We start from the raw sequence: 27,180 nt of genomic DNA on the forward strand, positions 1-27,180 counted from the left end.
TCCCCTTTTCCTATAGGCTTCCTGTCACCCAGTCATTCATCTCCAAGTTGACACCACATTTAAGGAAAAAGGAGGGTAGAAGGAGGCAGGGACCCCCTGCTCTGAGTGTGTTTGTGTGTGTGTGTGTGGTGGTGGGGTTGGGAGGGGAACACTGAGTCTTACAGATTTAAGAGACCCTTGATCTCCACCAAAATAACAGAGTTCTAACAGTGCACACATGGTGCAGGAGTCACGGGGAGGCTACATGCATGTGCCTGTGCAGTGAGACCCTGCTGCTGAGTGCCGGGATAGCCAGTGCTTCACAGAGATCCCCTTTCAGCACCACGTTTATCCCCACAGCAACAGTTCTGAGGGAGACACATACAGCCTGGCCCATAAAAAGCCCTCAGTGCATGGAAGAAATGACACACACTCCTCTCAAGTCTTCCCCAGTTCCAAAATCCCTTGTTCTCCTACAAAACACAAAATGTGTCAATTGATTAATTATTGAATTAATACCTGCCAGTGCTGTATTCGGCGGAGAGGTGAGAAGTAGGACCCAACCCCAAATCTCAGCCTGTTTCTCTCCTGGCTGCCTACTTGGACTTGGATAGCTAAGTCAGGTAGCTGACATCTTAATGGATAAGTCATTCTTTAACAGGAGTAGGTCATAATACTGAGAAAAAGAAGTAAATTAGAGGTGTGATGACAGTACAGAGGCCCTTCTTTGACCTCCGCATCCTGAGGAACCCCTCGGGCAGGAGATGACATATTGCAGCTCTGGGGGGCCCTTAGACCTGGGTGGGAAGAGGTGAGTTTGCTGACAGCCACAGCCTGTAAGGTCTTTGGGAATAATCGGGGAGATACCCGAGCCCACCACCCAGCAGACACATCTTCAATCAGGACAGACTGTGACAGTCTTGCTTTCTTTTCCCCAGGAGGACGATTTCAATGAGCACACGGGTTTAATGACTGCCCTCCACCCTCCCTGCCTCAGCTGTCCGCGTGCCCAATGTGCGGTCTCGCTCTACGGCCGCCACATGAGCCTTGCGGGTGCAGGAGCCCACAGTGTCTGGAGGACACGTGGAACAGGGTGTGCCTGTGGATGTCAGCACGGAAGGCCAGGTCGACGGCTTGCCGGAAAAGCAGTACAGGCAGCCATCAACCCCATGTTCGACCAGGTCAACACCTGCCTGGACCACCTGGAGGAGAGGAATGACCGCCTCGTTGGCCGCCTCCAGGAGGGCTTGAATCTAGCTGGCAGACACATCCTGAGTTCCAGCCGCCACTCAGGGAGGCCCCAATCGATTGGCAGCCCCTAGTGGAGCCCTCCAAGGGCCCTGGGGCCAGGCCTCTACCCTGCCTGCCTGAGCCGGCTCTAGCCTGAGCCATCACCCCCTTGCTTAAGGCGGCCTGCAGATGTCCTGGGGGATCTACCTGCCATCCATCAGGTACTTCCCTTCATTGGCCTGGCATACCCCCAGCTCCTGGCATCCCCTCCTAAGGTCACGTGTGGGCCTGTGACCCACCCAATTTGCCTGCCTGCCCAACTCCTGGATGCTGCTCCCGTCATCTTGATTCCAGCCTGTGCTTCTTCCAGCCCAGCTTTTCTCATGATGTACTCTGCATATAAATTAAATAAGCAGGGTGACAATATATAGCCTTGACGTACTGCTTTTCCTATTTGGAACCAGTCTGTTGTTGCATGTCCAGCTCTAACTGTTGCTTCCTGACCTGCAGATAGGTTTCTCAAGAGGCCGTGAGGAGATACCCCTCGTCCAAGGTAAGAGAAACCCAAGTAAGATGGTAGGTGTTGCGAGACGGCATCAAAGGACAGACACTGAAACCATAATCACAGAAAACTAGCCAATCTGATCATAGGACCACAGCCTTGTCTCACTCAAAGAAACTAAGCCATGCTCTGTGGGGCCACCCAAGACGGACGGGTCATGGTGGAGAGGTCTGACAGCATGTGGTCCACTGGAGAAGAGAATGGCAAACCACTTCAGTATTCTTCCCTTGAAAACCCCATGAACAGTATTCCCAAGTTAGACAATATAAATTTGTTTCTATTTCTTTTGCTATTTTGAAGGGAAGTGAAGTCCGTGAGTCATATCTGACTCTTTGCAACCCCGTGGATTGTAGCCTCCCAGGCTCCTCTGTCCATGGGATTCTCCAGGCAAGAATACTGGAGTGGGTTGCCATTTCCTTCTCCAGGGGATCTTCCGACCCAGGGGTCGAACCCGGGTCTCCCGCATTGGAAGCAGACAGCTTTAACCTCTGAGCCACTGGGGAAGCCCTTGCTATTTTAAGGGATGCTATTGTAAACATTGCGTTATATATGCTTATCTGCTCTTGTGCTCATGCTTTAGGTGAGAATTCTAGAATTGGAATTGTATCAAAGCCATGAACATTCTCCAGACTCTTGATGAATTTTCTCAGATTGATTTTTGGAAGTTATATAAATTTCCACTTCTGTTAATAAAGTATAAGGCAGCGCATATCATTACACCCTCGCTAAAAGTAAAGTATTACTTTATAACCATTGTATCTGACAAACAAGAAGGATACCTAACAATTCACTTCATTTTCATTTCTTTGATTTCAAGTAAGGTGAAGACTTTTCCATTTGTATTGTTTTTCTTTCGTCTTTCCATGTATTCTGTTCCTTACCTTTGCATAGTTTTTCCATGACCATTATTATGAAGATGTTCTCCTGAAAGTTCTACTGTTTGACGTTTCACATTTAGATCAGCAGTTCATCTGGGAAATAATTTTTGTGTAAGGTAAGACAGGGATCAACATTCACTTTTTTTTTCTATTTGGATATCTCACTAAGGGTCCCCAGCCTCCGGGCCCCAGACCAGTACCTCTTCACTCCTTTGAGATCAACGGTGGCATTAAATTAGGAATACAGTGCACAATATATGAGATGCGCTTGAATCATCCCCAGACCATCTCCCCACCCACCCCCCGTCCATGGAAAAATTGTTTTCAACGAAGCCAATCCCTGGTGCCAAAAAGGCTGGGGACTGCCACATTTACCCAGTACCACTGACTGGAAAAAGACATCCGTTCTTTGCTGCTGCTGCTGCTAAGTCGCTTGAGTCGTGTCCGACTCTGTGTGACCCCATAGAAGGCAGCCCACCAGGTGTCTCCTTTCTTTAGTGTCCTGTAATATCACAAATCAGATTATCTATGTGGGTTTGTTCCTGGAATCTCTGTTCAGTTCTGTTGGTTAAAAGGTCTATCCTCATACAAATACACTACTTAGTTAACTATAGTAGCTTTATAATAGGTCTTGGTATCTCCTGGTATAAGCCATCCAGGACATAATTGTCCTGGTTATTCCTGGCCTTTGCCTTTCCATATAAATTTCAGAAATAACATATTAATTTTCATGCACACATATGCATAAACTGCTGAGGGTTTCACTGGGATTGTGTTGCCTCTATGTATTTATTTTGGGAGAACAGCTAGCTTCACAATATGGAGCCTTCCAGTTCATGATTCTGGCATATGTATCCATTTAATTTAGGTCTTGTTTTTTAACATAGGTTTACTATTATTCAGGTATGGTAAGGCCAACAGATTAGGAGATGACTGCCATTGAAAAGACAGTTTGTAGCAGTTCCCAAGAGGAGGGAGCACCTCATGAGGAACCACATGACGAAGGCCCTGGGTTGGTCAGGAGGCAAAGGGAGCAGGTAAATGGGGAGCAAGAACCTTTATTGTGGTTTCTACTGGTGAGGCAGGTAAGCAGACTGAGCATGGCTAGTCTGAATAATATTAGTGGGTTCTGGGTCATAGGGGCTGTCCCTAGTTGTCTAGTACCTGGCCCTGGTGTGATTAGGGCAGGTGGACAGTGGCCCGAAATCTGACAGCCCAGTAGAGGAGATCAGTAGTGACTGGGGCTGTGGCCTTTCAATTGGTTGACTTGCTTTTGAAAGGTATGCTCACAGGTGAGTTCTTGACTCTCTCTAGGAATTGAACAACCCTGGGAGGGGCAGTCCCTCCAGTGGCAGCAAGGCCCCAGATGTCAAAGCATCAAAACTATATAATGGGACTTCCCTGATGGTCCAGTGGTTAAGACTCCACGCTCCCAATGCAAGGCGCTCAGGTTCAATACCCGGTCAGGGAATTAGTTCCTACATGCCTCAAATAAACATCCCACATGCTGCAAAAAGATTGAAAATGCCGCAAACTACAACTAAGGCCCTGCACAATCAAATAAATTAAAAAATATGTATTAAAAAAGACTATATAAATAAAAAAAATACATGAATACATTTCCTCCATTTCAGTACTGTTTATAGTTCTCAGTGTGAGGTTCCAACACATTTTAAAAAGATTTTAAGTGCTGCCTTTGCCACCCTCAGCTCACCCCACGTGCGCTCTGACAGTCCAGGCTGATTTCACCCTTCCCTGTGGATGCCCATCTCACTTCACCCAAGCTCAGACACTCTGGCCAGAGCTGCTCCCACACAGACTGTCATCATCTCTTTTAGACTCTCACATTGTTTGCCAAGATCCAACCCCCCACCATTTGCTACTGAAAGCCTTCTGCACTATGCTTGCTTACTATCTTTTTCCAAACATATTCCAGAGTTAGTGACAGGTGTATCTGTAGAGCACGTAAAGGCCCATGTCTCCTTTGACTCTAGGAAAATGAGGCAGGAACCAGGATGTGTTTTGCCAATCCCAGTACAGATTTTTCAGGTACAGATAGGTTTCCCTTTCGTCTAGTTCTATAGCATATTGCACCATCCTCATTCATATGATATTTAAGCAGTTTTTGAGATCTCATTGACATATAAGAATTGCATATTTTAAGCTGTGCAATGGGATGTTTTGAAACACATATACATTATGAAATGATTACTACCTTGCTTGGTTTCTTATCAGCTCAACCTGGACTGGGCTGGGTCCTGCCTCGACATCTTTCTTACCCAGTTTAGGCTCTAACACCCACACCAGATCATCCTCACCACTACCCTGCTCACCCCTCACCCTCAACTGTGTTGACTCTCTTTTATGGAGCTCAGGCTCCAAACCCCTGAGCTGGGTTACTGCACTTGTTGCCTAGGGCGACTTTAACCAAGTACCATAAACTGGGTGATTTCAATAACAGAAATTTGCTATCGCACAGTTCTGGAGACTCAAAGCCCCAAATCAAGGTATTGGCAACGCTGGTTCCTTCGACAAGTTGGGAGGGAGAATGTGTTCCTTGGCTCTCTCCTTGGCCATCTTCTCCCTCTGTATGTATCTCTATATGTCCAAATTTACCGTTTTCATTAAGACACCAGTCATACTGGATTAGGGCCCACTCTTCATCATCTCATCCTAACTTGATTACCTCTGTGAAGACTTTATCTCCAACTATGTTCACATTCTGAGGTACCAGGAATTAGAATTTCATCGGTTCCGTCCAGTCCAGCTGCTATAACAGGATTCCATAGACTGGGTAGCTTATAAACAGCAGAAGTTGATTTCTCCATTTTGGAAGCTGGGAAGTCCAGGATCAAGGCAGGGGCAGAGTCAATGTCTTATGAGGACCCCCTTTCTAGTTCATAGATGGCCATCTTTCCCACATGGCAGTAGGGGGAAGGGAGCTCTCTGGGGTCTCTTTTAGAATTAAGGGCACTCATCTCATTGATGAAGGCTCCATCCTCATGACCTAATCACCTCCCAAAGACCCTACTTCCACAGACCACGACACTGTGGGGTTAGGATTGCACATATGAACTTTGGGGAGACACAATCCCTAAGCCTACAGCAGACTTTGACATCTGAATTTTTGTAGGACACAAATAAACCTACAAGTTACTTGCCATCCCATGTAGCTGTCCTCCTTACTGTCATCAGATCCTGAAACATCATGCCAGACCTCCCTGTATGAATATCCTCAACATCCTCTCAGGTTCTAAAAAGCTGGGTCAACTGCTACTAAGCACCCCCTGCCCCTGGAATTGCTCTCCTGGACTCACCTGGACCCTTAACAGCCCACATCAGGCCCCTGACACTATCCCCCACGTGGATGCTCTTCTCACCCTGGCCTCAGCTGACACCACATAATATAGGATCACAAAAGCTCCTCCAACACAAACACCTACATTGCTTGGCCCCCGCTAATAGCTTTTGGACTGAATTGGTCAGCGAGAGGAGAGAAAGAAGAAACCTGGTCATTTGGGGTAGCCCTCTATTCCTTGTTTGTGTTTCCAGTTCTTCTAGTTTCTTTAAATATACCGAAGAAGGACGTCCCTGGTGCTCCAGGGGCCAAGACTCCGAGCTCACAACGCAGGGGCTCAGGTTCCATTCCTGGCGAGGGAACTAGATCCCACATGCCATAACAAAGACCCAGATGCCACAAAAAAGGTCAAAGATCCTCTGTGCTATAACTAAGACCCAGTGCAGGCAAAGAAATAAATCAGTGTTTTCTAAAATCCAAGTCAAAAAATACATACCGAAGAGATCAATTTTACTTTCTAGGTCTACAAAATGAGTGGAAGAATACATTTCTTATTCAAACGAAAGCAGACATTTCCAGTATCTGAGGGCTTTGGAGATTTGGTTTTGCCATTTGTTTCTGCTCTCTCTCACTCAAGAGTGTTTTTTCCTTCTTAATTGTCATGTCGTGTTTATTGATGATTTACACGTAGGAGAAGCCTGGAAATCCTGCAATCAGGGTGGCTTCCTGGAGGTGCCAAACCAGATGCCCTCCCTACTTCGGTGACAAAAGCCTTCCATCAGGTGAGCTGCAGTGACCACAGAAGTTCTCCAACAGGCAGATGTGAGCAGCAGTGAGCCTAAAAGCAAAAACAGACACACATCCATGGGACCGGAGGTTGGAGAGAAACGGGTCAGTCAGAATCACATTCAGCCAAACAAAATAAAAACTCCTCATGGTTCCAGTCATGGCAAAACAGCAAATAATAGAAGCAGTGTGTGGAACGGTATATCAATGCTATGGGGTGTTCCAGGCCCTTCACATAAAATTGTGTAGTAGGAGTTGGGTTGAAAGGGATCCCTGAAATCATGACTCACAGAAAGTTTGAAAATCATTGTTTTTGGAATTTTTCCTCTCCCTCTGGGGATCCTAGTAAAAGCTGAACCCCTAGGAAAGGCAGGGAGGGTGCCCTGACATCATGACAAGGAAGGTCGTGGGCCACAAGAGGCTGTCTGGCTAGATTCAGGGGTCACAGGCCCAGCCCAGATCTCTTAACCTTGCCCGTATTCTGCTCCCTTTGGTCCCCCTGCAGGCCACACTACCACCCCTCACTCACCCCGAGTGCTCTTCGTGCCCACCCTCTTTTTGATCCCCCACAGACAGTCACCAAATCCATTCTGCCCTGGACTCCCACTTTCATGGGTCCCCACCCCTCCAACCCCAAGGCCGCCACCCCAACTCCAATGGCCTGCCCTCTTTAGCCTTCTGATGGCAAAGGCCCTGCTTCCAGTGCCCCGCTGATCCCAGAACCTAGTTCTCTCTCCCTGCTCCTGCTGTGTCTGTCTCATGGCAGCTGAGAGCATCTAGTCCCCACATGGTCAGTATGAGGACAATATGCAACTCTGTTGTGAGTTTCACAGCACGGCTCCTCTAGGACACAACCACTTGTCCTAGCAAAAGATTTGGGAATTTTTAAAGTTCTGCCTTGGGAATAAAGCCTGCAGTGGTAGCTGCTCTTCTGTCTGAGTGGCTACAATATTCCTTCCTCAGACTAAGGACCATTACTGAAGAAACCACCAGGGGGCAACAATGCTCTATTTAATTCTAATTGCCTCATTATAAAAGTGGGGGACATTTGGAAAATATAGAGAGACCAATAGTAGAAAATAAAAACCATCTGACACCTTGTATGTCAGATAACCATTCAGAGCTTAACGGCATTTTGCTTACATTATTTTTCCCATCTACTTAAACATAAATAAAATGTCAATGTAACATTTATCCACACACTCTCTGGCTTCTACGTTGAAATAACATCTTGTAAAGATCTTTCCAAGGTGTTATTTATTCTTCTATGGCATTACTTTCTAATATTTAATTATTGCAAAACACATGGACAGTATACTTCACAGAGGTTCAATTTCTATGCATACAGTAGAGAGGAAAAAGAAAGTTCCCTCTGCCCTTCTAGATTCTTGACTGAATTCCCCCCTCCCCTCCATAATAAAAGACAAATACACAGGAGAACAACAAGTTTAAAACCATAGATACCTCCTGTATACACTGCAGAGACCTAGGAAACCTGAGGAACTCACCCAAATGGCCCAAACTACCACATTAAGTACCATCTCCAGCTAAAGACAAAAGCAGGTGTTGGGGGTGGGGGGCGGTTAGGGGAGGGAACCAAGAAAGAAATAGTAAATGAGGGTGAAGTTGCAATGCAAACTTAAGTCTTTCTCCACTGATAAAGAGTTTCAGGAGATAAAGTCATCCATCCCCCACCCCCCCCCCTTTTTTTAGAGCAGGAGACACCCTTACAAATGGAGGTTTCCCTTAGAAGTGTAAAGGTATCTTATCAAAGAGTAACTTCTACTTGGTTTTCAGAGCTTCTCCTCTGTCTGTAACATCTCAGAAATAACCAGCCCCTAATGATCAATATGCCAAACAGGCATATTCTGGTGTGGCAAGCTCTGCTCTCCCTTCAATACCACTGATAAGCCCTTTAGTTTAGGGGATCAATGACCAGAAGAGGTATTGCTAGCTCAAGGGCAAGCCAACCAATCCTTTTAGGTTTGGACACCTATTGCCAAGTTGCTTTCCAGAAAGACTGCTCTCTCTGGAAGTGTGAGAGAATGCTGCTGTGATCTTGTCATTGGCAACACTGGTCCTATCTTTTGAAGTCTTTACCAGTTTGACGGGCAACGTATTTCTTCACAGGTGTTTTAAACTGTGCCTTGTCAATCAAGTGTAAAAGACACATTTACTGAGCACTGATTCACTGTCATACCTGGTACACACGAGAACCCAGAAGGGGGTAAGACAGATACCATGCCACTCTCCCCAGTCTCCGGTTCTAAGGAGATGAGCTGTGCTCAGCTGCTCAGTCGTGGCTGACTCTTCACTACCCCGTGCATGGTAGCCAGCCAGACAGACTTCTCTGTCCCTGGGATTTCCTAGGCAACAGTACTGGAGTGGGTTGCCATTTCCTACTCCAGGGGGTCTTCCCAACCCAGGTATCGAACCCACATCTCTTGTGTCTCCTGCATCGCAGGCAGGTTCTTTACCAATCGAGCTATGAGGGAAGCCCAAAAGGTCGTGAACCCAAAACTAGATTTAATACATGATCCAACTTTTGTTTCAATTTCTCCCAGAAACGTGATCTTAATCAACATGTCTGGATTTACCAATAAGGTAATCTGTCTACCATAAGCTCTGTCTATCCCCCTGAGGAAGAAAAGGCCATCTGCATGAAAAAAACAAACCAAAAACCCCCCTCCCTTTCCTTGCTCCCCTAATCACCCCATATCCTACATTTTGAAAAGGACAAATTCAAAGCCCCGCCATTCTGTCTGGGCTGGCAACTGAAATGCTCACCTGGCCTTGCACTAAGAGGTGGCCTGCCTGTTCCCTATTTCACCAGGAAAGCAGATACTAATGCAGCAGACCCTGTTAAGGGACGTTCTCTCCGCTCCACTGCAAGGTTAGCGCGCCGTCGCGCGTGCGCGTGGGGGCGCGTGCGCCGTGGGGGCGCGTGCGCCGTGGGGGTACACCAGGATAAACCGCTGCTTGTGATAAGGACCTTGCAGAAGCAACCAGCCCGTGTCCCTGAGCAGAAGCCCCGGACCCTTCCACCATCCTTAAGCGGAGTCACAGAGTCGAGGCTTCAAGAGTGAAAATCTCTAATGATAGTGCGCAGTCTTCTTTTAGAAAACGTGAAATGAGGAAGCCTTCGTCCTCCAGAATTCTTCCCTTACTGCCTTTCTTCTCACTGCTCTTTCCCTGAATTCCTGAGTAGCCAGGACACAAGGTGAGTTCCGGAGGGTTAACTTAACCTTCTAATGTCTTCAGCAGTTCATCATATTTAGGATCAGTTCTGTCATCTTAGACTGGCATTTGGTCTGTAAAAGTATTGGTGGACAACATCTATTTTCACACCTATAATTTTTTTTTCTTTACTTGCTGCAAAATAACTTCAAGGCGACATCAAAAGAAATACTTGTGTTGGGTGAGACGCAAAACAAGGCGAACATTTCATCCCCAAAACGCAGCAAGTGCAGTCATTTTTCCTCACTCTTTTTCCATTTGGACTTGCCATCTGATTAACACAGTAGCATCTAGAAGATTTGGATAAATGTTGCCGTTGGTGGTAGTGTCAAAGATAAACAAAGCCAGACACTAAAGTGGTCAGGACAGATTTTAATTAGTAACATAATATTGCAACACAGAGAATATTCCAGCGTGAGCTTTGATTTGTACAGAAGTGACTGGGTGTTTTTACAGGGAAAATGACGGAACAAGGAAGGGTGTAAGTGAAGGTTCAGTAGAGTCAGGAAAGTGAAAAATTACAAAAAGTGGAAAGTTGTTTGAAGGGAGTCAGTGTGAAACCCATCTGGGTTTATTAACTGGTGCCTGCCAATATGTAGGTCCTCCCCTTCCACAGAACCTGGGAGAAAGGGACCCTATGTTCTGCTGTTGCCTGGAAGTAACAGTAAATTATTTTCCAGCCTTGAGTTTTCTAACACAGGCATGTTGAAGGGGACTAAGGTCATCCTTGGGAGGAGACCCTGAGCTGTTACCAACTATTTTAGTATTTGTTCACATCTTTATTGACCAAGTTCGAGGCTTAAGTGAGAAGAGGGCTCAGAAGAGACTAGCTAGAGTTTGGTCGAGGAGAGCACCTTTATCAGCAGACCACAAGGCTTCAGTGGTATGTGACGCCAATCACAAGCCCACACGACAGAGCAGAGGGGATCTCATAGGCCAAGATGCATGGAACTGCCTCATGTGGGATGGGAGAGCAAGGCCTGAGCCACCCGCAGGGTGGACCCTCTCTCTTTCCTCTCAGTTCTGTCTACTCATGCACACAAAACAAAGTTCTGTTCTGGTGAGAGTGAACCGGCAAGACAGCTTTGACAGGGAGCAAGAATTTAGAAAACAGTGGACAGCCTGCAAAATGTGTATTGGAGAGAGCCCAGATGCTCCTTCCTCTGTGCCCTGCTGTCCTGAGGACAGCTTGTGGATGGTTTACATTAATATATGCCCATATAGCACTCAGGGACTTTGCTCTACCCTCCTGGAAAACTCCCAGTTGCTGTCCCCACTGCCAGCCTTGGAGAGGATAGGATCAAGGGCTATCGGTCTTTTGTGTCACATGCAGATAACATGTCAGTATTTTCCAGGTTAGCTTTTGGGGTGGGGATGGAGTTGTGGGTGGGGTAGACATGCCCTCCTGAACTCGTGCTCAGGAGCTCTGCTTGCAGAGTGGCTCAGGTGTCTATATATTTCAGAGTTCTCCAGGAGATTTAAGCTTCCAGGCTTCCAGATATGGAGGTTTCAAGGTTCCAAGAGCCTCCTTGACTAGGCTCAGAACTCCTGCAGTATCCACACCACCAGCAGCACCACATTCTGTAGGTCAAGGCCAAGTCACAGACCAGCTCAGACTCAAGAGCCTAGAGAAAAAGACTCTACTTCTTGATGGAACGACTGGCATAGTCCCAGTGCCAAGGGCTGCACGTCTAGCAATGGAAGGAATTGTTGGAACCTTCTTTGCAGTCAACTGACCAATCTACCTAGAATCAATATTTCACCATTCCAGGTGCTAAGGAATTGTTATGGAGTACTTGGCATGCAAGCATTCACAGCTCCTCCTTTAGCCATTTTAAAAGGACGTCCAAATGATCCTCTCTGAAGAGGCTGGCTTCCCATGTTTAATCACTGATTATCACGGTTAAATGGTATGTTCAAGAAGCAGACCATGGGCTGGAATTGCACAGTACAATCAGTCATACATAAATACGTTAATAATCATTCTTGCTTTTACACAACAGAATCAACTCAACTAGTTTCAATTAGCAAATACGTATTAGAGATATATTAGGTTATAATCTGTGGGAAAGATAGTGGAACAGACTCTAGGTTCGGCTTCTTAGACCAACTCTGGTGGATAGGCAAGGGAGAACTTAGAAATCACTGGCATCAGATTGGCAGAACCTAAGATATGTGTCTAAAGCTTAGCAGCAAGGGAAGCTAGGAAAAGCAGGGAGTTTAGCGAGGGAGGAGGGCATACAGTTCTATGGGTTTTAATAGATTTTTATACAGTAGCTGTATCACTCCCCAAAGAACTTCCTTCTACAATTGCTTTATATTGATACCCTCCCCCAGCAATATACTCTGGCACCCACTGATCTCTCCATAAGTCTAGTTCTGTCTTTTCAAGAGTCATATAAGTGGAATCATATAGTATGCAGCTGTAGTGACTAGCTTCTTTCACTCAGCACAGCTTTGCAGTTCATGCAACTTGTTCAGTATATCAAGAATTCATTCCTTTTTATTGCTGCATCTCAGTGTATGAAAGTGCCAGTGTTTGCTTATCCTTTCACTGGTTGAATGATATTTGAGTTGTTTCTAGTTTCTGGCAATGATGAATTGAGCTGCCATATGTGTGTGCAAGTTTTGGTGGGAACACACGTTTTCAGTTCACTTGGGTAAATACCTAGAAGTGGGATTGATGAGTCATGTGGTGCATGCATGCTAAGCTGCTTCAGTCGTGTCCAACTATTTGCAACCCTGTGGACAGTAGACTGCCAGGCTCCTCTGTCCATGGGATTCTCCAGGCAAGAATACTGGAGTGGGTTGCCATTTCCTTCTCCAGGGGATCTTCTGACCCAGGGGTCGAACCCGGGTCTCCCGCATTGGAAGCAGACAGCTTTAACCTCTGAGCCACTGGGGAAGCCCTTGCTATTTTAAGGGATGCTATTGTAAACATTGCCTTATATATGCTTATCTGCTTTTGTGCTCATGCTTTAGGTGAGAATTCTAGAATTGGAATTGTATCAAAGCCATGAACATTCTCCAGACTCTTGATGAATTTTCTCAGATTGATTTTTGGAAGTTATATAAATTTCCACTTCTGTTAATAAAGTATAAGGCAGCGCATATCATTACACCCTCGCTAACAGTAAAGTATTACTTTATAACCATTGTATCTGACAAACAAGAAGGATACCTAACAATTCACTTCATTTTCATTTCTTTGATTTCAAGTAAGGTGAAGACTTTTCCATTTGTATTGTTTTTCTTTCGTCTTTCCATGTATTCTGTTCCTTACCTTTGCATAGGTTTTCCATGACCATTATTATGAAGATGTTCTCCTGAAAGTTCTACTGTTTGACGTTTCACATTTAGATCAGCAGTTCATCTGGGAAATAATTTTTGTGTAAGGTAAGACAGGGATCAACATTCACTTTTTTTTTCTATTTGGATATCTCACTAAGGGTCCCCAGCCTCCGGGCCCCAGACCAGTACCTCTTCACTCCTTTGAGATCAACGGTGGCATTAAATTAGGAATACAGTGCACAATATATGAGATGCGCTTGAATCATCCCCAGACCATCTTCCAACCCAGGGATTGAACCTGGGCCTCTTATGTCTCCTGCATTGAGACATTGCTAGCATTGCTAGTGGTTCTTTACCACCAGCGCCAGCTGGGAAGCCATGTGGTAAGTGTATGGTTAACTCTATAAGCAACCACCAAACTGTTTTCCTGAGTGGCTGTATCATTTTGCATTCCCCCAGCAATATGTGAGAGTTCTGGTTGTTCTCACCAGCATTTGGTAGTGTCCGTATTTTTAATTTCAGCCATTATAACAGGTCCTGCTGTGGACTTTTTTCTGTGTGTCTCCCCAAAATGTACATACTGAATCCCTAATCCCCACTGTCTGGTATTAAGAGGTGGGGCCTTTGGAGGGTAATTAAGTCATGAGAGGGGAGCCCTTTGTATGGGATTAGTGCCCTTATAAGAAGAGATAGGAGAGAGCTGGCTTTCCCTCGCTGCTCTCTGCTATGTGAGGCTACAATGAGATGATGACCATCTTCTCCGTAGAGGTATCTCATAGAGGGCTGACTTTGCATGGGAATTGTTGAACCTCTAAAGGAAAGATGTTGAACATCTTTTCATGTGCTTATTCTCCATCGTATATTCCTCTTTGTGAAGTATCTGTTTGAGTCTTTTGCTCACATGTAAATTGCATTGTTCTACTGTTGTATTGAGAGTTCTTTATAATATTTTCAGTGAGTCCTTTGCCAGATATGTGATTTGCAATATTTTCTCTTGGTCTGTATCTGTTGTGAGAGACAATTCACCGTGGGCCGTGTATGTCCCTGCACGTTCTTTGCTGGGTGAGGCCCTAACCATGCTTTCCCCTGGCCATCTTTCACCGTGAAGGATGTGCTGACTCACCCCAATAAGGAACAGGCTTGCTCCTGCTTATTGTGAAAGAAACAAGGGACTTCCCTGGTGGTTCAGTGGTTAAGAATCAGCCTTCCACTGCAGGGGAAATGCTTTCAATCCCTGGTCAGGGAACTAAGATCCCACATGCCATGGAGACACTGAGCCTGTGCCCCGTAACTCCGGAGCCTGTGCACCACAACTAGAGAGTCCATGTGCCACAACAAAACATTCCACATGGTGTAATGAAGATCCCGCATGCCACAACTAAGAACTGACTCAGCCAAATGAATGAATAAAACATTTAAAAAAGAAAGCAGTGAATCTGCCAAACTCAGCATTTCCTCTTGGAACAGAGTCCACTGTGTGTGCAGGCACCCATGATGGACCCTTTGCATCCCCCCATGGGACTTGGGTGCATGACGCTGGCACAAGCATCACAGGAACACTCTGCTTCTACTTTTTCAGTGCGTAATAAAGTGCTTTGTCTGATTCTATAGCCTTGTGTCTTCTTTCAGCATCCATGAAACATGTATATACAGCAGGTTAACTTGTTCATATGTAAGTAGGATAAAATCTCAGATCCTGCACAGTGCTTGACAGCTTTGGAGACAAAGGTGGGAGGCTGACAGAGACAGGGATTTCTGGAAGATGAAAGATAAGGGCCCACACAAGCCCAGTTATAGAATATGAGAACACTTCTGGGGATCCAGTAGAGAATGCTCTTGCCCAAGTGGTGAGTAAGTGAGAATGAATTAAAGATCCCTCACTGTCCTACCTGTTAATGAACTGTTGGCTAAAACAAGATGTACAGCTTGAAAGTTGTTGAGTTAAGTTTTATTTGGGGCAGCATGAGGACTGCAGCCCAGGAGGCAGCATCTCAGACAGCTCTGAGAGACTGCTCCAAAGCGGCAGTGGGGGAAAGTCAATATATAAGATTTTGGTGAAGGGGGAGTTCAATACCATGAAGCACTCATTTTACAAAAGGATTTTTGTTAGTCCTGAGGATCTGATATCACCATGAATGGATTTAGTGCTTCTCTAGATATGAGGCGATGCAAGGATTGAGATCATAAAATCTGTTCCTAAAAACATCCAACTATTTAAAGACCTTTCCCATCAGATTCCCTGAAGCACAGAGTACCTCACTCCACTCTACACTCCCTCAGGGGTTGTTGAAGGTCAACAGCTAAAGCAGCATGGGGTTCAATCTCCTTAGAGGCAGATGGCAAATGCCTTTGTTGTTCAGTCATTGGCAATGCTCTTGGAAAGTGCCAATTTGTAGTTGACACGGCCCCCTTGTCGTCATAAATCCGACCATACTTTGGGAGGCATTTCATGACCACGTTGTCCCGCATTGCTGGGAAGGCTCGTTCCCAGTTCTGGAGAAGGTTTTTGTTGACAAGACACTCAATGTGCTATTACTGGACTAGGTCTTAATAGTCAAAGATCTCTGGACACCTGTCTTCTAGTTATGGTCCAGGAAAGTATTCCCTCTTGTTGCATCTTTTCATACCTGCTGCTGCTGCTGCTAAGTCGCTTCAGTCATGTCCAACTCTGTGCGACCCCATAGATGATAGCCCACCAGGCTCCCCCATCCCTGGGATTCTCCAAGCAAGAACACTGGAGTGGGTTGCAATTTCCTTTTCCAATGCATGAACGTGAAAATCGAAAGTGAAGTTGCTCAGTCCTGTCTAACTCTTAGCGACCCCATGGACCACAGCCTACCAGGCTCCTCCGTCCATGGGATTTTCCAGGCAAGAGTACTGGAGTGGGGTGCCATTGCCTTCTCCACTTTTCATACCTAGAGTTACACTATTAAAATCATTCATCATATATTGAGCTATACATTTGATCAGCTGCTTCAAGTCTAGTCATCATTTTCATTGGAGGCTCAGTCACACACTTGGTAATACAATAAGAATCTTGTGAAACAAAATACAAATGATATAGTGCAATTAAAAGTAAATATTTTAGCCATGAGCCGCCTACACCAGTTTTTTTTTTTAAAGATCGTCAAGACTAGGGAATGGGTCACTTAAAGCAGAAATCTGATTTTTCCTGTGGTTCAAATGTGTTACATTAAAGGATGTACCAGGTATGAAAATCTGGCATTCAGATTGAATTATAGCACAGATATCCCTGTGAGATCCTATAAGGTGTCAAGGGCCTTGCAGTTGTGTAGCAATGCCTTTCTCATCATAGAGATCTCAGAATTCAATAGGCTAATAAGGATTTTTACATCTATGTTCATCAGTGATATTGGCCTGTAGTTTTCTTTTTTTGTGGCATCTTTGTCTGGTTTTGGAATTAGGGTGATGGTGGCCTCATAGAATGAGTTTGGAAAGTTAACTTCTGCAATTTTCTGGAAGAGTTGGAGTAAGATAGGTGTTAGGTCTTCTCTAAATTTTTGGTAGAATTCAGCTGTGAAGCCATCTGCTCCTGGGCTTTTGTTTGCTGGAAGATTTCTGATTATAGTTTCGATTTCCGTGCTTGTGATGGGTCTGTTAAGATCTTCTATTTCTTCCTGGTTCAGTTTTGGAAAGTTATCCTTTTCTAGGAATTTGTCCATTTCTTCCAAGTTGTCCATTTTATTGGCATAGAGCTGCTGGTAGTAATCTGTTATGATCCTTTGTATTTCAGTGTTGTCTGTTGTGATCTCTCCGTTTTCATTTCTAATTTTGTTGATTTGGTTCTTCTCCCTTTGTTTCTTAATGAGTCTTGCTAATGGTTTGTCAATTTTGTTTATCTTTTCAAAAAACCAGCTTTTAGTTTTGTTGACTTTTGCTATGGTCTCTTTTGTTTCTTTTGCATTTATTTCTGCCCTAATTTTTAAGATTTCTTTCCTTCTACTAACCCTGGGGTTCTTCATTTCTTCCTTCTCTAGTTGCTTTAGGTGTAGAGCTAAAGCATTAAAAGAATTCATTTGAATCAGTTCTAATGAGATGGATGAAACTGGAGCCCATTATACAGAGTGAAGTAAAGCATAAAGATAAAGACCAATACAGTATACTAACGCGTATATATGGAATTTAAAAAGATGGTAATGATAACCCTATATGCAAAACAGAAAAAGAAACACAGATGTACAGAACAGAATTTTAGACTCTGTGGGAGAAGGCGAGGGTGGGATGTTCTGAGAGAACAGCATTGAAACAAGTATACTATCAAGGGTGAAACAGATCATCAGCCCAGGATGGATGCATGAGACAAGTGCTCAGGGCTGGTGCACTGGGAAGACCCAGAGGGATGGAATGGAGAGGGAGGCAGGAGGGGGGCTTGGGAGGGGGAACACATGTAAATCCATGGCTGATTCATGTCAGTGTATGACAAAAACCACTGCAATACTCTAAAGTAATTAGCCTCCAACAAATAAAAATAAATGGAAAAAATATAATAATAATAAAAATAAGCTAATAGCCCAATTACTATCATTTAAAGCTTATGAAAGTTGTTAAGGCATAGATATGGTCAGTTACATCCTCCAACCCCATTGAAGGCACATGCACACACACACATGCAAGCTGCTAAATGGTCATACCAGTAGAATACACATTTTGACCCATTGCGATCATACCAATGGTAGATTGGTTAGGGTCACCTCTAATTCATTATCATGTATGACCTTAAATTCATGGGAATCCCAGGCTACACCTTCATATCCATCCCTGTAGATGTGAAGGCCATAAATTAGTTCCACAAATCCACTGAGTTCCATACCAATCACGCTCTCTAAGGGTAATAATAGACATAGTTCAGAAAGCACCCAGGCTTGTCTCATGAGTACCAGGTTGATCAGTTTTAGTATGATTTAACACTTCTCAACATAGAGGAGCTTTTAAATGACCATAGCCTGATATTAACCATGTAGATCCACCCCATAATTGTGGGACTTTACCTTTTCATAGATGAGAGGTTAATTTTTTTAATAGAGACTTAGCTCATCACTCTGATTGAGTTTAAATGACCCTAAGAGATAACTTAAATCTATGGCCAGCACCCCCAGAGCAGGTATCATTAATTGGCCAGGTGAGAGAATCCCATCTAGTAATATCATGAAGCTAGAACAGGACTGAACACTCATCTAAAATAAATTTCCTAGTGGGTATTCCTAGAGAACAGAAATCCACCAAGGTAACCCAGAAGTACTAGACAAAGGTAATTGGCCACAACCAAACAATTGGATTGGGTTTTACTTTTTCTTTAAGGCCAATCAGATTAGAGCTCATTTACAAACTGATCTCAGCAATCAGCAATATTATCAAAAGAAACAAAGACACACACTGAGACATACATACATCCAAACAGACACAAGAGACCCTATAGCTTTGTTTTCCAAACTTAGTTATGCATAAAAAATGGTTGGAGTAAGATTTTAAAAGGCTTTGTTCTCCTTTTGTACCTTTTGGTTTCAGGAATTAGACATGGTCTAGATCCAGAGACATCTGGTCTAAAGGTATAGAAGGACTTATTTCCTCGGGACAACAATTCTTAAAAAGATATTTTTTTCTTCAAGCTTCCTCTGGACTCTAAAGAACATTGTGACCACATTGTCAAAAATTGTATTCTTTTTTTGTGACCATAGTTTTATAGCCGAAATTTAGACCAGATAGTGCTCAACTTGGCCCTGATGACAAGGGCAGATTGGTCCCAGCAAGGACTGTCCCTCTGGGGAAGTAGGGGTCTTGGTTTAATCAGCCACAGGCTGTTGATTACAGGAGGAAGTCCTGGACATAAGGGAACTTCAGTTCATTTTCCTATCCTATGTCAATAAAGATCTAATAGTTTCAGGCCATTTTTCTTGCCATTGGATCATAGCTATAGATTAACCAATCGTTTAAAAATATTTTCCCAAAGGGTTCCCAGGTCGGGTGTGGAACCTTAATTCACATATTAGCTCAAACAGTTTGTATCAGATGTCTGTGCACTCAAACCAAACCAACAAACCAAACCAAACCAGAACTTCACCAGCCAGGAGTCACACTCCAAATGAAACAAAAGGCAAAGAGATGCCCGGAAATCAAAAGCCAAGTGGCAAGAGTGCCCCAAAAAGATGGTAAAGGGATGCCACAAAATGAAAAGCCAAATGGCATAAATGCCAAATGTGACTTCCCAGTTCAATTAGACCTGCAAGCTGGCAAAGTCAGTCCTAGCAGCCTTTTAATTCTGATAGATTCAAGCAATTTCTTGTTGATTTTCTGGGAAGAAGTTGCTCTATCATTTCTGGTTTTAGAAGCTGCTAGAAAGCAGTCAAAGCACAGCCGGCCTTTTCTAATTGTGCATGTAAAAATACCAATTTTAGACTATCAAAAGAACCCAAGTTTGGCCATTTTAGGTTGAGCTCTCTCTTAGTAGAATTTCTCCAATTAATTAGGTTGTTGCAACTATGAGGTCCATATGTATTGTACATGAAACTGGCTAGAGAGTTAGAGGCTGACTTTCTGACACCCCTTTATTTCTGTTGAGAGATCACCAGTGAACTTGTGTAGTGGGCCCATGTGCTGCTTGTGAGCCTAACTCTTTCAGGAGTTACCCCAGAGTCATTTCAGCTTGTCTTTATGTGTCTCGGATTCTGCTTCCAGCAATCTAAGACCATTATGGCTGCTCAGGTCGCTGAATGGCCAGTTCTTATGTGGGATCCCCGGACGAGCAAGTATTTTAATTAATGAGTGGGTTTCCCTATGGGCCCACTGCACGGTATGAGGACTAGGCCTCCACCACTCCCATAAATTTCTCAGTCACCTGAGAAAACCGAAACCGGCCGGGAGGAGTCTGATCCCTTTTCTTCAGAGCAAAGCTCTCATGTATTTTCCTCACTTTTATCCTGACAAATTCTATAAAGGCAGTCAAACTGAGGAAAAGTGTCAGATCAGCCTCTTACTTAAACACTCAGCCAAGACCATTCAGTCCCCTCCAATGGAGTGACCTTGGCATCTTTCAGCCAAGTCCTGGGTATTCCTTGATGTTTTCCCAATCGAGCCCCCCTACCCAGTACCTTTCCACTGGGTGGGCAATTCTCCTGGCATCTTTCAGCCAGCCCCCCACCTAGCATCTTTTGACTGGGTGGGAATTCCTCGGTATCTTTCAAGTGAGCCCCACTCAGTGTCTAGACCGGGAGTGAGTATCCCCAAGATGTTTCAACTGGGCTCCCCCTAGTATCTTTCCTACTAGGAGGGGGCAGGTAACCTGCTCCACCACCAAATAAAACTCAGAATCTCAATCAATATGGGAGATTCAAGAACCAGGAGAGACTTACCCAAATTCGTCTGCACTCGCTGAGGAGGAGGAAGGGCCCAAGGGGCAGCTGCTGGTACCAAAGCTCCAATCCCCCATGGAGTCCATTCAAAGGAAGGAAGTCCACTCTGGGTCGCTTCGTCAGTCTCCATAACTGTGCTGTTTGTGAGATTCTGTTTCCCAATTTAAGCTGAATTAGAGGCTATGTGCTGAGAGGCAGGATTGAAACATGCCACCTGATTGGTCCCTGAGTTCTTTTTTTCCCTCTCTCTCCCCTCCCTGGGTTCCATAGGTACCATCTCAAGGGAAAGGGTATTAGCATCTAGGCACTAGTTTCCTTCAACCATCTACTTTTCTTATGACTTAGTATTCATTTCAGAAGTCATCATTCTCTACGGAATTTTCAACTAAGACACAAAAATTCGTCTGCTGGATACCTTGGTCCTTATTCCCCCCAGGTTTTATTGCGATATAATTGACATCCAGCACTCCCAACGAAAGGCAATGCCAAAGAACTTTCAAATTACCACACAACTGCACTCATTTCACATGATAGCAAGGTTATACTTAAAATCCTTCAAGCTAGGCTTCAGCAGTATGTGAATCGAGAACTTCCAGATGTTCAAGCTGGATTTAGAAAAGGCAGAGAAACCAGAGATCAAATTGTCAACATCCACTGGATCACACAAAAAGCAAGGGAATTCCAAAAACAAAACACATCTACTTCTGCTTCATTGATCATGCTAAAGCCTTTGCCTGTGTGGATCACAGCAAACTGTGGAAAACTCTTAAAGAGATGAGAATATCAAACCACTTTACCTGTTTTCTGAGAAATCTGTATGCAGGTCAAGCAGCAACAGTTAGAACCAGACATGGAACAAAGGACTGGTTCAAAATTCGGAAAGGTGTGCAGCAAGCCTGTATATTGTCACCCTGCTTATTTAACTTACAGGCAGAGTACATCATGGGAAATGCCAGGCTGGATGAAGCACAAGCTGGAAACACGATTGCTGGGAGAACTATCAAAAACCCCAGTGGTTATTTATAGTGGAGGGGGAAATGGTCCAAATACTTGCTCTGCACTCATGCTTGGGCAAGCAATTTCTCTCCAAGGATCTTAAATTCCTCACCTATAACACGAGAGTGTTGTTCTGGAATAGTAGTTCCCAAACTCAGCTCCTCAAAAATCTATCTGCTTTTAGTCATTCGTAATCTGGGGCGTGCCCCTAGATATTCTGGTTCAGTAGCTGTGGAGTTAGCAAAGTCAAGGCCTGGATAGGTGTGAAACAAGAACAGAAGCAATCCCCAGGACTTCCACAGGCCCCATGTAAGAAATCTGTGATGTAGATGTTAAAAGGTGCTCCTCCCACAATGGTAACCAGGTTTCCTCATTCTAGGGCTCTGAAAGCCTTGAAGAGTCTAATGTAAGTAGTGAACTATCAATAGATATTAATAGTATGCAACATTCTCAAAGGCGTTTGACCATAGAACCAACACCTACTAACAGTCCAGGCAGAACAGCATTTTCCAGATCAGAGCTAAGAAAACCCTAGATTAGGTGTCTTAGCTCAGATTGTCCAAAAAAAGGATCATAGACTAGGTAGCTTAAACTACAGAAATCTATTTCTCACAGATTTGGAGGCTGTTAACTCCAAGTTTAAGGCAGCAGCATATGATTGCCTTCTCCCTATGTCCTCACATGGCTTTTCCTCAGTGTGTGTGGGCAGAAAGAGATCTCTCTCTTTCTTTTCCTCCGCTTCTAAGGCCATTGATCCTGTTGGATTAAGACTCACCCCTCACGACCTCTTTTAAATTCATCTCCAAAACTTTCTATCTTCAAATACAATCACATTAGAGTTAAGTCTTGAAAAGACTAATTTGGGGTGAGGACTGGTTATGCAAGTCAGGCTATAGCACTAGAAGACATCCAAGGCCACTCTGAGTCTATATCCTAAGATTCTCAGTGAACCATTTTGTTCTGACGAATCATTGTTCACAATATGAAGGAATTTCCAGTGGGATAATAGTATAGATAACCTCAGTTCAGTTCAGTTCAGTCACTCAGTCGTGTCCGACTCTTTGCGACCCCATGAACCACAGCACTCCAGGCCTCCCTGTCCATCACCAAGTGCTGGAGTCTACCCAAACCCATGGCCATTGAGTCAGTGATGCCATCCAACCATCTCATCCTCTGTTGTCCCCTTCTCCTCCTGTCCTCAATCTTTCCCAGCATCAAGTGTTCTCAAATGAGTCAGCTCTTCGAATCAGGTGGCCAAATTGGAGTTTCAGCTTCAACATCAGTCCTTCCAGTGAACACTCAGGACTGATCTCCTTTAGGATGGACTGGTTGGATCTCCTTGCAGTCCAAGGGATGCTCAAGAGTCTCCTCCAATACCACAGCTCAAAATCATCAATTCTTTGGCGCTCAGCTTTATTTTGCTGTTGTTCTTGTTAACTAATTTATTTTACTTGGATGCTAATTAATTTACTATTCTGGTGGCTCTTGCCATACATTGACATGAATCAGCCACGGGTGTACCTGTGACCCCCATCCCAAACCCCCTTCCCACCTCCCTCCCCATCACATCCCTCTGGGTTGCCCCAGTGCACCATCTTTGAGTGCCCGGTTTCATGCATCGAACTTGGACTGGTCATCTATTTCACATATGGTAATACACGAGTAACATAGATTTTTAAACTTGGGTTTCTTCAGTGACACAGAACTGCATATATGGTGTGTGGTTTGCCTCCCATCTCATGTGGAAGACTCTCATCTGGGGGTTGATAGGGTTTTGTAAATGTCCATCTAATGGGATGTAACTGGCCCCTTCCCACAGGTCTCTGCCCTGTTTTTCCACGTGGCCACTTTGAAGCTGGGCTAACCCTTCTTCAGTTCCAGTTGCCTTCTTCTGACTTCATGGCCTCCCAGCCCCTCGCCCAGCAGGCTCGGCCTCGGTCCTGTAGGTGCCTTGTTTCTGTCTTGTTCCTTGCTGCTGTGATTCTAGATATTGCAGATCTGCTTTGGAATTATATATTATGTCACTGGGGGCAAATAAAGTCTGTGTTTCTCCCCCGGTCAGGGGTTCTTGGTGTGGTCCCCAGGCCTCATTCTGGTCTCTCAGCTGCCTCAAGCCAGCCTTTCCTAGAGCTGAGCAGGCCCCTGAGACACACACGCTCAGGTCACACCAAGCTGGTGCAGGGAGGACCCCAGGCGGCCCTTTTGCCAATTCAGACCTGAGCACAGACCTGCAGGGCTCAGGAGCCACACAGGCCAGAGCCCACCCTCGTGGTCAGAGAGACCCCTCTGCCCTACAGAATGGCCAGACTCCATCTCCAGCATCCAGAAACTCTCACTCCTGGCAGTTCAGGTGCCGTCTCGCTGGTGGACCGGCGACACCAGGACACATGAAAGATAATGCTTGTCCCAAGCCCTGAGAACACACTCCCCAGCTCGGAAGAGACTTACTCATTAAAGTCGGTACCAAAAACGACAGAAGAATGTTTCCGATTATAAGCGCTTTTGTTTGGGCTCAGATGTACGTGGAAGGCACAGCCCCCTTGTTCCCGCTCTCAAAAGCAGCCCAGTTATTCAGGAGAGAGTCCCCGGCTGGCCTGCCGAGGGTCCATCCCTTGCAGGACAACAGCTCCAGGTTTCCCGATGAGTCCAGCGGAAGTCCTTTCCAACTTAGGAGTCAAGATGCACTGGCAGGTTCCTTCAACTGGGTCGTGGCTGGGAGTCAACTCAATTAGAAAGGTTTCTTTCACGAAGCAGTTGGAAAGAATCGCTCCAACACGGCTATTCTGAGCACGCCTCGGCAGACCCTCTCCGGTGCTCCCAGGTCTCAGCTGCAGTTCGGCGCACGCAGTCTGCAGGCCGACGGTGCGGGTCCTTGTGGCGGCAGCGGCGGCTCGGTCCTCGGCGTCCGTCGTTACTCGGGTCTCGGGCTCAGAGGGGCGCGGCGGCACTCCTCCGGCGGGCGGCCCGCACCAAGCACTGCTGGAGAACGGGGTAGAGGCGCTGGCAGCCCTCGAACCCCAGGTGCACGGCCTCCGCCCAGCTCTCGGTCAGGCCGCCCTCCCCGCTGCCCAGCAGCCCGGCCACCTGCTTGAGCACCGCCATGAGCGCCACGGTGAGGCCGGCGGCGGCGCGCTCCTCCTCCAGCAGCGTGGGGTCCAGCAGCCAGGCGGGCGCGGGCCCCGGCGCGCGGCTCAGGCCGCAGCCCACCACCAGGTCGTACATCTCGACGCCCGCGGCGGCCAGGGCGAGCGCGGCGGCAGTGAGCGGGGCGGCCAGCGCCGAGCCGCCGTCCCCCAGCAGCAGCGCCCACACCTCGAGCTGCGCGCGCGGGTAGCGGCCCAGGCGCACGCCGGCTCGAGCGACTCCTGCAGCGCCAGAGCCAGCTCGCGCTCCTCGCCGCCGCCCGGCGGGGCTCGGCGCCGGCGGCCCGAGAAGGGCGCGCGGCGGAAGTCGCAGAGCAGGCGGCCGCTCAGCGCCGCGGGGGCCTCGCAGCCCGCCCTGGCCGGGCAGCCGCCGCGCTCGCCGCCCTCGGCCTGGCGCGGGCCCGACTCGGCGCACAGCACCTTGGGGCCCCCTGCCTCCAAGTAGGCCGAACCCTTAGCCTGGCTCAGCAGCCATGCGCGCGCGTACACCGGCCGCAGCCGCGCCGGGTCGCGAGGGGCCGGCGCCTCGCCCTCGCCGGCCGCGTACAGCTGCGGCGGCTGCGACTCCTCGGGCCCGGGGATGCGGCGGTGGTCCGCGGGCATGGTGGCGCTGCTGCCGGCCGGCTCCGCGCGTCAGCCCCACCGTGCGCTGGCGCTTCCGCCTGCCAGCCTGGCCAGCCGCGCGAGGGTGCGCGGGACAGCGGCTGGCCGCTCAGCTTTCTTTCTTCCTTTTTTTTTGAAGGTTGTACAGGCCAATAGTTTTATTAATTTTTTTATTTTTCATTTATTTTTATTAGTTGGAGACTAATTACTTTACAATATTGTAGTGGTTTTTGTCATACATTGACATGAATCAGCCATGGATTTACATGTATTCCCCATCACGATCCCCCGTCCCACCTCCCCCTCCACCAGATTCCTCTGGGTCTTCCCAGTGCACCAGGCCCGAGCACTTGTCTCATGCATCCAGCCTGGGCTGGTGATCTGTTTCACCCTAGATAATATACATGTTTCGATGCTGTTCTCTCGAAACATCTCACCCTCGCATTCTCCCACAGAGTCCAAGATAGTCCAACTCTCACATCCGTGCATGACCCCTGGAAAAACCATAGCCTTGACTAGACGGACCTTTGTTGACAAAGTAATGTCTCTGCTTTTTAATATGCCGTCTAGTTTGGTCATAGCTTTCCTTCCAAGGAGTAAGCGTCTTTTAATTTCATGGCTGCAATCACCATCTGCAGTGATTTTGGAGCCCCAAAAAATAAAGTCAGCCACTGATTCGATCGACCCCATCTATTTCCTATGAAGTGATGGGACCGGATGCCATGATCTTAGTGTTCTGAATGGTGAGCTTTAAGCCAACTTTTTCACTCTCCTCTTTGACTTTCATCAAGAGGCTCTTTAGTTCTTCTTCACTTTCTGCCATAAGGGTGGTGTCATCTGCATATCTGAGGTGATTGATATTTCTCCCAGCAATCTTGTTTCCAGCTTATGCTTCCTCCAGCCCAGTGTTTCTCATGATGTACTCTGCATATAAGTTAAATAAGCAGGGTGACAATATACAGCCTTGGTGTACTGCTTTTCCTATTTGGAACCAGTCTGTTGTTCCATGTCGAGTTCTCACTGTTGCTTCCTGACCTGCATACAGGTTTCTCAAGAGGCAGGTCAGGTGGTCTGGTATTCCCATCTCCTTCAGTATTTTCCACGGTTTATTGTGATCCACACAGTCAACGGCTTTGGCATAGTCAATAAAGCAGAAATAGATGATTTTCTGGAACTCTCTTGCTTTTTCAATGATCCAGGAGATGGTGGCAGTTTGATCTCTGGTTCCTCTGTCTGTTCTAAAACCAGCTTGAACATCTGGAAGTTCACGGTTCATGTAGTGCTGAAGCCTGGCTTGGAGAATTCTGAGCATTACTTTACTAGTGTGTGAGATGAGGGCAATCGTGCGGTCGTTTGAGCATTCTTTGGCATTGCCTTTCTTTGGGATTGAAATGAAAACTGACCTTTTCCAGTCCTGTGGCCACTGCCGAGTTTTCCAAATTTACTGGCATATTGAGTGCAGCACTTTCACAGCATCATCTATTAGGATTTGATATAGCTCAACTGAAATTCCATCACCTCCACTAGCTTTGTTTGTAGTGATGCTTCCTAAGACCCACTTGACTTCACATTCCAGGATGTCTGGCTCTAGGTGTGTGTGAGTGATCACAGCATCATGATTATCTGGGTCGTGAAGATCTTTTTTGTACAGTTCTTCTGTGTATTCTTGCAACCTCTTCTTTTTTTCTTTATTTTATTGTTATTGTTTTTTATTGATTTACATTAGTTGGAGGCTAATTCCTTTACAATATTCTAGTGGTTTTTGCCATACATTGATATGAATCAGCCATGGATTTACATGTGTTCCCCT

At 46.0% G+C, this 27,180-nt stretch overlaps 1 protein-coding gene and 1 pseudogene across 1 annotated transcript in view; one reads left to right on the forward strand and one right to left on the reverse strand.

Annotated features, from left to right (window-relative positions):
* The window catches only part of LOC133053053 (heparan-sulfate 6-O-sulfotransferase 2), a 210,144-nt gene that overhangs the window by 122,832 nt on the left and 60,132 nt on the right, over positions 1-27,180 (forward strand). The gene's annotated exons all lie outside the window — the stretch shown is intronic.
* On the reverse strand, positions 23,202-25,370 carry LOC133051718 (exosome complex component MTR3-like; annotated as a pseudogene).

The sequence above is a fragment of the Dama dama genome, chromosome X, assembly GCF_033118175.1.
Source record: "Dama dama isolate Ldn47 chromosome X, ASM3311817v1, whole genome shotgun sequence".
In the NCBI taxonomy this organism is placed as follows: Eukaryota; Metazoa; Chordata; class Mammalia; order Artiodactyla; family Cervidae; genus Dama; species Dama dama.